Source organism: Bos indicus x Bos taurus, chromosome 2, assembly GCF_003369695.1.
Source record: "Bos indicus x Bos taurus breed Angus x Brahman F1 hybrid chromosome 2, Bos_hybrid_MaternalHap_v2.0, whole genome shotgun sequence".
NCBI classification, from domain to species: Eukaryota; Metazoa; Chordata; class Mammalia; order Artiodactyla; family Bovidae; genus Bos; species Bos indicus x Bos taurus.
In genome coordinates, this window is record NC_040077.1 from 34,953,092 (window position 1) to 34,964,483 (window position 11,392).

Sequence of the window (11,392 nt, forward strand, 5' to 3'; positions counted from 1 at the left end):
GTAATTTCCTTATTGTTCTTTGTTTGAGCAAATAACAAAGATTTTTTTTTTAGCACCTACAAAGAAAAGATGCCATAAAAAGGATAAATCAGAATTCAGAGTATGTATTCAAGTTACTACTGGGTAAAAAAGCATAACCTCTGTTTCCAAGAAGCCTCTAAAATTTAACTTACTACATTCTAGCAAAGTAAGTAAAATACACAGGGTAACTCAAATGATTCCAAATTGACATCCCTTAAGTTAAGAAACCCAAAATATTGTGAAGAATTTAAAAAAGCGGGGAGGAATTCCTTCAGGGGTTCAGTAGTTCGGACGTCACCCTTCTGCTGCTGGGGGCACAGGTGTGATTCCTTGGTTAAGAAACTGAGATCCAGCCAGCCCTGCACATTGTTGCTGCACGTGTTAGTCGCCAAGTGGTGTCTAATTCTTTGTGACCCTATGGACTGTAGCCTGCCAGGCGCCTCTGTCCATGGGATACTCTGGGCAAGAATACTGGAGTGGGTAGCCATTTCCTTCTCCAGGGGATCTTCCCAACCCGGAAGTAAACCCAAGTATCCTGCATTGCAAGCAGATTCTTTACCACATGAGTCACTAGGGAAGCCAGTGTAGCCAAAAAAAAAAGTAATAATTTGTATTACAAAGTAATTTTGATCAATAAAAAAGGGTTTCTGATGAAAGAAACTGTATGGAAGACACAGAAAATAACATTTGATCTATAATGGGTGAAGGAAATTGATACTAGATGAGTATTAAACTAAAGGTTTTGTATAGATTTTTTTGCTCTGCCTTTTGAAAAGGAGATTTGTCGGTCCTTTTTCCTCTGCCATTTTCCATCCAATTCTCCTTTCATTCTATAGTGCTTTACGTACTAATTTATTCTGGCTGAAAGTTTTAATTACCATGTCCATTCTGAAGACTTGCAAATTTCTATTGTCTGTCTTTTCCAGGTTTTTCTTTGTTGTATTACGGGGACAACAGAGGATGAGATAGTTGGATGGCATCACCGACATGATGGACATGACTTTGAGTAGGCTCCAGGAGTTGGTGATGGACAGGGAAGCCTGGCATGCTGCCACGGGGTCCATGGGGTCGCAAAGAGCTGGACACGACTGAGCGACTGAAATGAACTGAACTGATTATATACCATTTATCATTCTCCAGTTGATGGGCATTTGGATTGTTTCTAGTTTTTTTTTTTTTTTTGCTATTATGAATGCTATAAACATTCTCTATATTCCCTGGTCTATCTAACCAAGAGATTTTCAAGACTATACCTACAAGTAAAATTGCTGGGTTCAAAGGCATGTGTGTTGTCAATTTTAACTTGATAATGTCAAATTGTAATTCCATTTAATGTTCAAACTTTTCTTGTTACTCTGCATCATCACTAGCACTTAATTTTGTTGGACTTCTTAATTTTTGCCAAGCTAATGAAAGTACAATGATGTATCATTTTGCTTTAATTTACATATTCCTGATTACTAATAAAGTTGAATATCTTTCAAGTGTTTGTTAACCATTTATATTTACTCTTTTCTGAAATGCCAAGTCATGACTCTGCAACATTCTCTACTATGGAGTTATTATTATTATTATTTTGTATACTTTCAAACTCTTCATTTTTCACTTCAGTAAAATGAAACCAGAAGAGGATACCTTGCATAAGAAAGGTCCTGTTGCTAGTTAGTAGCAGAATTAAAATTCATAGTAACCAGTGATTTTTTTTTAATTTGGTGGAAAAGCAACTGATATGCAATTAATGTCACTTCCTTCTATATTTTCATTTTATTTTTCCTAAGTGTTAACAGGTATAATTTTAGATGTCTGTGACACTTTAGAATGTATGTGACTACCTTTTTCTAAAACAGGCAGATGCATGGGTTTAGCAGTCCACTGAGATTGGAATGCTGCTCCAAGGAGACGACACTCAACAGGGAAATTTGAAAACTCATAGATCTTTTCATAATATTGGCAAATAGAGGAAATTGATGAACAACTATCTTGGAAATCTTGGGGATAGAGTGAGGAAGTGTGCAGTTCAGTTCAGTTCAGTTCAGTTGCTCAGTCGTGTCTAACTCTTTGCGACCCCATGAATTGCAGCCTGCCAGGCATCCCTGTCCATCACTAACTCCCAGAGTTCACCCAAACCCATGTCCATCAAGTCGGTGATGCCATCCAGCCATCTCATCCTCTGTCATCCCCTTCTCCTCCTGCCCCCAATCCATCCCAGCATCAGAGTCTTTTCCAATGAGTCAACTCTTCACATGAGGTGGCCAAAGTACTGGAGTTTTAGCTTTAGCATCAGTCCTTCCAATGAACACCCAGGACTGATCTCCTTTAGGATGGACTGGTTGGATCTCCTTGCAGTCCAAGGGACTCTCAAGAGTCTTCTCCAACACCACAGTTCAAAAGCATCAATTCTTTGATGCTCAGCCTTCTTCACAGTCCAACTCTCACATCCATACATGACCACTGGAAAAACCATAGCCTTGATTAGACGGACCTTTGTCGGCAAAGTAATGTCTTTGCTTTTCAATATGCTATCTAGGTTGGTCATAACTTTCCTTCCAAAGAGTAAGCGTCTTTTAATTTCATGGCTGTAATTATCGTGTAATTAATTCTTCCAGATGAGTCTGGTCTTTTTTCTCACTGCGATCTCTACTCATTGTGATTAATTGATTAAGAGGCAAAATCAAAATACCGTGTATTTCTCAGTGTTTTTCATGAATACCACAGGTGGTACACAAGATGATTTTAGACATCTGTGGACATCTTTTATATTAATGGATATATACTTATTTTGATGTATACTAAAAATATATATATATAAAGCATATAAGACCTTCAATTTAATGACTATTATTGCTTAAGATAACAATTTCTTCTAAAATCATCTATTTAAGGAAAAGTATTAAGTAAACAATAAGTGGATATGGGAAAAATTGTGAAAATGGCACAAATATAACCAAAATTTGGGAAACCCGGAACAATGATTATGATCATAGATAAATCTGGGTTGATAAATTAACTCCATTACTTCCTGTGTGTATGAATCTGGGAAGTTATTTACTTTCCTTGGCTGTACTGATTAGTATATGAGTTGCTTTAGCAAAGACCAAAATAGTAGTGGCTTAAACAGTTATCCAAAATCGCTGCAGATGGTGACTGCAGCCATGAAATTAAAAGACGCTTGCTCCTTGGAAGAAAATCTATGACCAATCTAGACAGCATATTAAAAAGCAGAGACATTACTTTGCCTACAAAGTTCCGTATAGTCAAAGCTATGGTTTCTCCAGTAATCATGTATGGACGTGAGAGTTGGATCGTAAAGAATGCTGAGTGTCGAAGAATTGATGCTTTTGAACTGCGGTGCTGGAGATGACTCATGAGGGTCCCCTGGACAGCAAGGAGATCAAACAGTATCCTAAAGGAAATCAATCCTGAATATTCATTGCAAGAACTGATGCTGAAGCTGAAGCTCCAAAACTTTGGCCACCTGATGTGAAAAACCAGCTCATTGGAAAAGACCCTGATGCTGGGAAGCATTGAAGGCAGGAAGAGAAGGGGATGACAGAGGATGAGACGGTTGGATGGCATCACTGATTCAATGGACATAAGTTTGAGCAAGCTCTGGGAGATAGTGAAAGACAGGGAAGCCCGGCATGGTGCAGTCCATGGTGCCCCAAAGAGTCGAACACGACTGAGCAACTGAACAACAACAAAACAAGTTATCACATTTGTTTCTATCTCACCTGAAGATCACAGTAGTGAGGGGGTCAGAGTGGCAGTGCTCCATGAGGTTCTCAGAAGCCTGGGGTCTGTCTGCCAGGTGTGCCATCATCCTCTCATATTATGGCATGTGGGAAAAGGAAAGAGGAATCAGGGGCAAGCAGCTTTTAGTTAAGAGCTTGAACTAGAACTTACACATAATCACTTCTGTTTACACTCTAATGGCTAACTGCTAGAGAGACTGTCATCTCTAGTAGGAAGGAAGAAGACAATGGACATCAAGCATAAAATGACAATGAGGGGAAGTCCCCAATGGTCCAGTGGTTAAGACTCTGTGCTTTCATTGCTGAGGGCCTGGGTTCAATCCCTGGTTGGGGAACTAAGATTCCATAAGCACATGGTGCAGCCAGAAAAAAAAAAGACAATGAACCCTGAGAGATGGAAAACAAGTGAACAGAGTGCTCTGGTTCTTCCAGTTGTCCCAGTTCACTGCCTGGAGAAAATGTCCAAGCCTCAACACAGGAAGAAAAGAACTCAGGTGAACCCAGAGGCCTACCAGAATTGAAGAGACAGAGGTGGGAGTCTGGGGAAGCCAGGCTGCTAGAGTTCATCAGGCAGAGAACTAGAGAGGAGGGAGATACACAGGGAGAATGCCAGAGATCTACAGAATGACCACCTTGAATATTCAGTTGATTGGTAATCAGTGCATGCATGTGGCTGGGGAAAGAACCATTGAAAGAATTAGACGGTAGAGTGGTTCATAAGGGCTGGGAATAATAAAAATAATAATAAAAACTAGCCTTAGGAAAAAACCTCATAATTAAAACAGCATCAGTAAGAGCACCAAGAATGGTATGTTTCAGTAACGGGGGATAACTAGCCATACGTGAAAAGCAGGTTCGGTCCTACTTAAAAAGCTTAAAAGCAGGACCCCAAAGGATCAAAATATTTCTAAGTAACGGAATCAGATTTAATGCTGGGTTATCAATTCTCCCCAAGCTGATTCTTAAATTCATATGGAAATGTAAAGGACTTAAAAACCAAAACAATGGTGAGAAAAAGAGAAAATAAAGGTAAATTATTTATACTACTTGACTCCAAGACTTATTACATAGCTACAATAATCCAGACTGTGGTATCTGACAGTTCTAGAATCAAATCTTGGTTCCATCTTTTGCTTACCTTGGGCAAGTCACCTAATCTCTATAAGCTTGAGTCTTCTTCTCTATAAAATCAAAATAATATTAACAACCTGGTAGGATTATGTGACTAAATGAAATAGTGCATATGATGCACTTAGCATAGTACTGGGCCTATAAAAATAATGTCAGCTTTTACTATCACTCAACCTCAAGCTTTATAAGACAGGGACTGTATCTTGTCTTGATTATCACTGTATCCTTTTGGCCTTAGAAGGAAATCGAGGTTCAACTATCTCAGGCAAAGAGTTAACAAGTAAATAGTTGACCATGTACTTAAAAGTCCAACACCATCACTTTTCAAATGATGAGCATGAAATTGAGAAAATCCAAGTTTCAAGCCCAGGGGCTTCCCAGGTGGCACCGGTGGTAAAGAACTCACCGGCCAATGCAGGAGACGTAAGAGACAGGGGTTTGATCCCTGGGTTGGAAGATCCCCTGGAGAAGAGATGGTAACCCATTCCAGTCTTCTTTCCCGGAGAAACCCATGTACAGAGGAGGCTGATGGACTACAGTCCATAGGGTTGCAAAGAGTTGGACATGACTACAGCGACTTAGCATATGGCACACAAATTTCAAGCCCAGGTCAATCTTTTCTAATGATGCACACCTTCTCTTTCTCAAATACTTTGGCTTTAGAATACCTTAATATTTATTTATATATTTACATAGGACTTTAAAAGCAGCTTTGTAACATTTTGTCTAGGATAGTACTTAGAATGAAGCATATTCAGCTTGAAAAATATGGATAACCAAAGAGTATGGTATGATAGGTAGAATTATCCAATAGTTTAAACTTCATTTCTAATAATCCCAAATTCAAGGAATAGATAGTATTAATTATAAGAAAAAGCTCTGGTTTCAGAATAGTATATTTAGAATAGCCATGGTGGCCTATACGCTGAATATACAAATGTAAGCAAATGATATATGATATTGAGTCATTTTGCACAGAATTTTGTCTATAAGAATTTCAAATTTAAATATCTAGTGACCACTATTTCACATCTCCAGAGTCTACCCATTTCACTTTGTAGCAAAAAAAACAAACAAAAAATATCAAATCCTGCTTATTATACTTTAAATCCCAACACAAATGCCCTCACGCAAATCCTTAAAATCGCTACCCAATCCATCTGACCCCTTTCTAATGGTTTTACATATTCCTGAGTCTATTTTTAAGATCTCTTCATTGTTTTTTGCATCAAAATATGCATGTTTTGTTATTAACCTTGCATAAATATTCCCAAATTTTGACTTTCTTCAGTGAGTTGAAACTGCCATGTAATGTAATTCTGCTAGCATACACAGGAAAAATGACTGTGGTAATCCACAGTTAAAAACTGACTTCATCACGCATGATGGCTGATAAAGAAGACATTTAATTTTAATCTTAAAAAATTATTTTCCATTTTGGTGGCTGGCTAATCTTCATCATATTTTCTCTCCTCACCCCCACAAAGCTGCCTGCCCCTTTCATACAGGGTTATGCTTCTGGCCATTTTCATAGGCACACTCAGGGCTTTTAGGATACGCCTCTCTCTGCTTACCACTACCTACGGTTACAAAGTTTACCAAAATCTCCATCTTTCTCATTTGTATACTTCTTAACCTCCCCCTCTCCATTCCTGTTCAAGAAAGCATATGCAAGGATGTAATTTCTTCCTATTTTTGCCATTGACTAGGCCCCTTTTAGAATCCTATATCTAGCTTTTATCACATTTTAAGAAAAAGAACAAACAACAATAGTAATTGTTTTAATAATAGAAAGCATGAATAAAGATGAAAGTAATTTGGGGGTTTTAACGTAGAAAATAAAACTAACAGGTGAATTCAATTGAATGTTATTTTGAGAAAAATACCGAATATTCTATATTCCACATAAGATACAGCATGACAGTTTTGAAGAGCTTCATTAGCTATGATCAAAGAGGCAAGGACAGCATCAAATATATCAGTTCTTGAGAGCTTTAAAATAAGAGGCACAGGGAGATACCCAATTTTTTGACTGATAATCTCCTATCTCCCATTTACTACCTGGGGAGTTTACAACTGAACAAAACTAAAGTATCTCTCCTAAAATTGTTAGGATAGAGAGTGCCCAAAAGAAAGTAGCAGAGTAAAGACCTAATAGCTCAGTGTCTCTAGATTATGGCTTCTTTTTATTTTTTAATTTTAAGTGATCACTTGGAGACGCTATTTATGTGTATTCTCACTTAAGGCAATTGGCTGTATCAGATCACCACTAAAAACCCAACTGCTTTTCTACCGCAGGATTCAGAGAAATAAAATACTGTAATTTATTATTTGTTTCAATATGCACAATATTGTTTACATAAAGCCAGTCTCTTCTTAAGAATTAGAAAAAAAAATTTTTTTCTTAATTTTATAAAATCCAGAAACTTACACTTGGTTCCTGTTTTAACAGAAAAATATTAGTGAACCATTGGTTAGGACTTACATAAAATTCTGAACCTTTTATAAAATAAATTTGATCCACTTAGAAACAGGAAAATTAAATTAAAAATGTGTTAAATATCAGAAAATACTGCTCCATTTAAACTTCAAAAGCTTTCTTAGCCTCTAATGAGGTAGCTTAAACAAGATTATCTTTGTTGGATAATATTAATTGGATCTATAAAGAGTCCTATTATTAGGTAAAACTATTTTTGTAATGAACTTATTTGATTTGCAGATTAGTTCACTATGCTGCTACTGCTGCTGCTAAGTCGCTTCAGTCATGTCCACCTCTGTGGGACCCCACAGACGGCAGCCCACCAGGCTCCCCTGTCCCTGGGATTCTCCAGGCAAGAACACTGGAGTGGGTTGCCATTTCCTTCTCCAATGCATGAAAGTGAAAAGTGAAAGTGAAGTTGCTCAGTCGTGTGCGACCCTTGGTGACCCCATAGACTGCAGCCTACCAGGCTCCTGTGTCCATCGGATTCTATAAACCCTGTTAATCTTTTTTTCTTAGCATTTTGTGATAACTTTGTATAATTATTGTATATTTAATAAATTAATCAATAACCTTAATGCTTTAAAATGTTAGTATTCAGTTCAGTCGCTCAGTCATGTCCAACTCTTTTCGACCCCATGAATTGCAGCATGCCAGGCCTCCCTATCCATCACCAACTCCCGGAGTTTACTCAAACTGACATCCATCATGTTAGTGTAAATACATGAATTCCAAACAATTTGGGGGAAAATAAACTAATTCATGAAGAGGATTTGATGTTCATGAATGACGAGTTCTCTGTAGGTAGATGGTAACATTTGCAATAAATCTCAGCCATTGAGTACAATGTTCAAAGTACAAATAATTTGATTAAGAATTAAATAAACACAGATTACTTTTCCCTACTGAGAAAGAATTTTTTATTTCATGTTTCAAAACATGATTGGACCATCAATACTTACAAGAGCAACTGAACTATTAATCATTCTGATAAAAAAATTAATATTCACATGCAATGCAACATCAAAGCATGTATGTACACATATGTATAAATGCTGATTTATGTATATTTATAAGAAGTAACTTTATGAGACTAGCATGTTAAAAAGGCTTGCTAGAAAGATCCCATGGACGGAGCAGCCTGGTAGGCTGCAGTCCATGGGGTTGCTAAGAGTCAGACACAACTGAGCGACTTCACTTTCACTTTTCACTTTCATGCATTGGAGGAGGAAATGGCAACCCAATCCAGTGTTCTTGCCTGGAGAATCCCAGGGACTGCGGGGCCTGGTGGGCTGCCGTCTATGGGGTCGCACAGAGTCGGACACGATTGAAGCGACTTAGCAGCAGCAGCAGCAGAGTTGTGATACCAACCAAGGTACCTGTGCTATGTAATTGCCTTGAAGATGACATCTTCTTTATAATAAAATACTTTGGACATTTGGCATTATGCCAAATTTCATTAGGCTGTGTGTTGCTAATGACTTTTTAATTTAATTTATTTTTTGTTTCAATTGTTTATTACTGACCAGATTACAAAAATAATCCTGGTAGATACCTTAATTCATCCTTCTAATAAGCCTGTTGATCTGGTCTTTCCTGTTGCCAGCATGTCCACCTTCTACAAAATAGGTAGTCTTTTTCTTCATTCCACCTCGTGGAGAAGACAATTTAAAGGGCCACAGGAAGTCGTTTGCTTCTTTGAAACGTTTTCCAAAGGTATAGATCTCATGAATCAGATAGATCCTCCATGCAGATGATTCCGTATTTCCCAAGAGATCGAGCAATCAATGCGTTGTCTGTCAGGGCAATTCACTTTTTGTTGATTTTGCCATAACCACGCTTGTAGATCAATTCATTTACAGACTTCAATTTGGGTACCCCCATGCAATGTATGGAGAAGGCAATGGCACCCTGTTCCAGTGCTCTTGCCTGGAAAATCCCATGGATGGAGGAGCCTGGTGGGCTGCAGTCCATGGGGTCGCTGGGAGTCAGACACGACTGAGCTATTTCACTTTCACTTTTCGCTTTCATGCATTGGAGAAGGAAATGGCAACCCACTCCAGTGTTCTTGCCTGGAGAGTCCCAGGGACGGGGGAGCCTGGTGGGCTGCCGTCTATGGGGTCGCACAGAGTCCGACGCGACTGAAGCGATTTAGCAGTATGCAACGTATGGCTCCACAATTCTCAGCATGTTAATTGATGCCCTGTTGAGCTTCACAAAGGTGCAATTGAAGATCTGCCGGAGGCGAAGGAGCTGCAGCACCTTTCGAACCTTTGGGCTCACACCATTGATACCTCTGATCCTGATGACAAACGCCAATTTGGGTTCCGCGGGTTCATAGACGTTGCCGGCTTTTCGTGCCATCCTAGCCATTCGAATTTCAGTTCTGTACATCTGCCTGTATTCCTTGTGGTAATGCTTAGCTTTTTCATAGATAAGCTTCCTCTTGGCCTTTCGAAGCATCTTTTGGGCAAACTTCTTTCTCAGTCGCTTGATCTTAAGCTCTGTGAAATTCTTTCGCTTTTTCTTAAGGGTTTCTGGCAGAGCAGGAACCTTCTTTTTCTTCTCTTCTGCACCCACCATGGTTCCAGGCGGGAAAGAGCGCTAATGAATTTTTTTTAAGATTTATTTATTTATTTTCATTGTTTACTTTCTGAGTCTAGCAGTTCTTCGTTGCTGAGTGCTGGCTTTCGCTAGTTACAGCAAGTGTGGGCTGCTCTCAACTTGTGGTTCGCGGGCTTCTCATCTCAGTGTCTTTTCTTGTTGCGGAGCACAAGCTTCTTCCCTGATGAGAAAGAAGCACAGGCTTTAGCATGCAGGCTTGGCTCAGTGAAGTGTCTGGCTACAATGAGGGAAACCTGGGTTCGATCCCCGGGGCGGGAAGATCCCCTGGCGAAGGAAATGGCAACCCACTCCAGTACTCTAGCCTAGAAAATCCCATGGACCGAGGAGCTTGGTGCAGGCTACTACTGTCCATGGGGTTGCAGAGGGTCGGTCACAACTGAGCGACTTCATTTTCTTTCTTTAAACAGTTGCAGCGTGTGGGCTCAGTAGTTGTGGTACACAGACTTAGTTGCTCCAGGGCATGTGGAATCCTCCCAGACCAAGGATCAAACGTGTATCCCCTGCATTGCAAGGAGGATTCTTAACCACTGGACCATCAAGTAAGGTCTCTAATGAATTTTTTTTTTAATGAAATGCGTTTATTAGGAGGATAAACTCCAAATAAACACAAGTAATTTTCTTGCACACTTGACAACTGCATAAGAAAAAGATACCTTAACAGAGTCCACAGGATTTTGCTTACACTATAAAAGGAGTTTTAAGGCAGTTCTAATGAATTTTTGTTTGGAAGAATTTTTAAATACCTCTAAAAGAAACACACCCATTATACGTTTCTTTGCAAAGTCTATTCCATTTTTCCTAACCTACATATTTTCAGACAGTGCTAATAAGTAATTAAATAATCAATAATGGGACACATGAAAAAGATTCAAAACTACTAAGGACTAAGCAAACTGAAAAAATCAGTAGGCTCTTTTATTACTGAAAAAGAGGATTTATTTTAATGGCAATATAGTGTTTTTTAATCTTAACAAAGGGATAATAAAAAGAAACCAAACAACAAAACAGCACAAGTCTAGAGCAGATTGTGACTCTGTGACCTTAACTGCTCTGGGCCTTAGTGTGCACAACTAGAGAGTGTTTTTCAACTTCTTCCTCCTCTTTATCTTATTCTAGTACAAGAACATTTTGTTAGATAGAACCTTACATGGAGCATCACTACATAAAACAATAATGCCGAACTGCTTTGTTGATGTGGTGGGTGAGAAAACCTGGCTCCCTCTGTAAATTTGTTTATGTTATTTTTTACTGCATAAAACTTTCAAAGAAAGCTTGCTGATTTTGCTTTTGCTTCTGGGTTGGATATACTCAACCCAGAAAGAAAAGGATTTCACAGCATAAAAAAATTTAAACAATCATTCTTCCTTCTTCAAACACTTTTACA

General features: G+C 38.7%; 1 pseudogene; it reads right to left on the minus strand.

Annotated features, from left to right (window-relative positions):
• Window positions 1-9,528: 9,528 nt before the first annotated feature.
• Window positions 9,529-9,966, minus strand: LOC113880866 (annotated as a pseudogene).
• Between the last annotated feature and the right edge of the window lie 1,426 nt (window positions 9,967-11,392).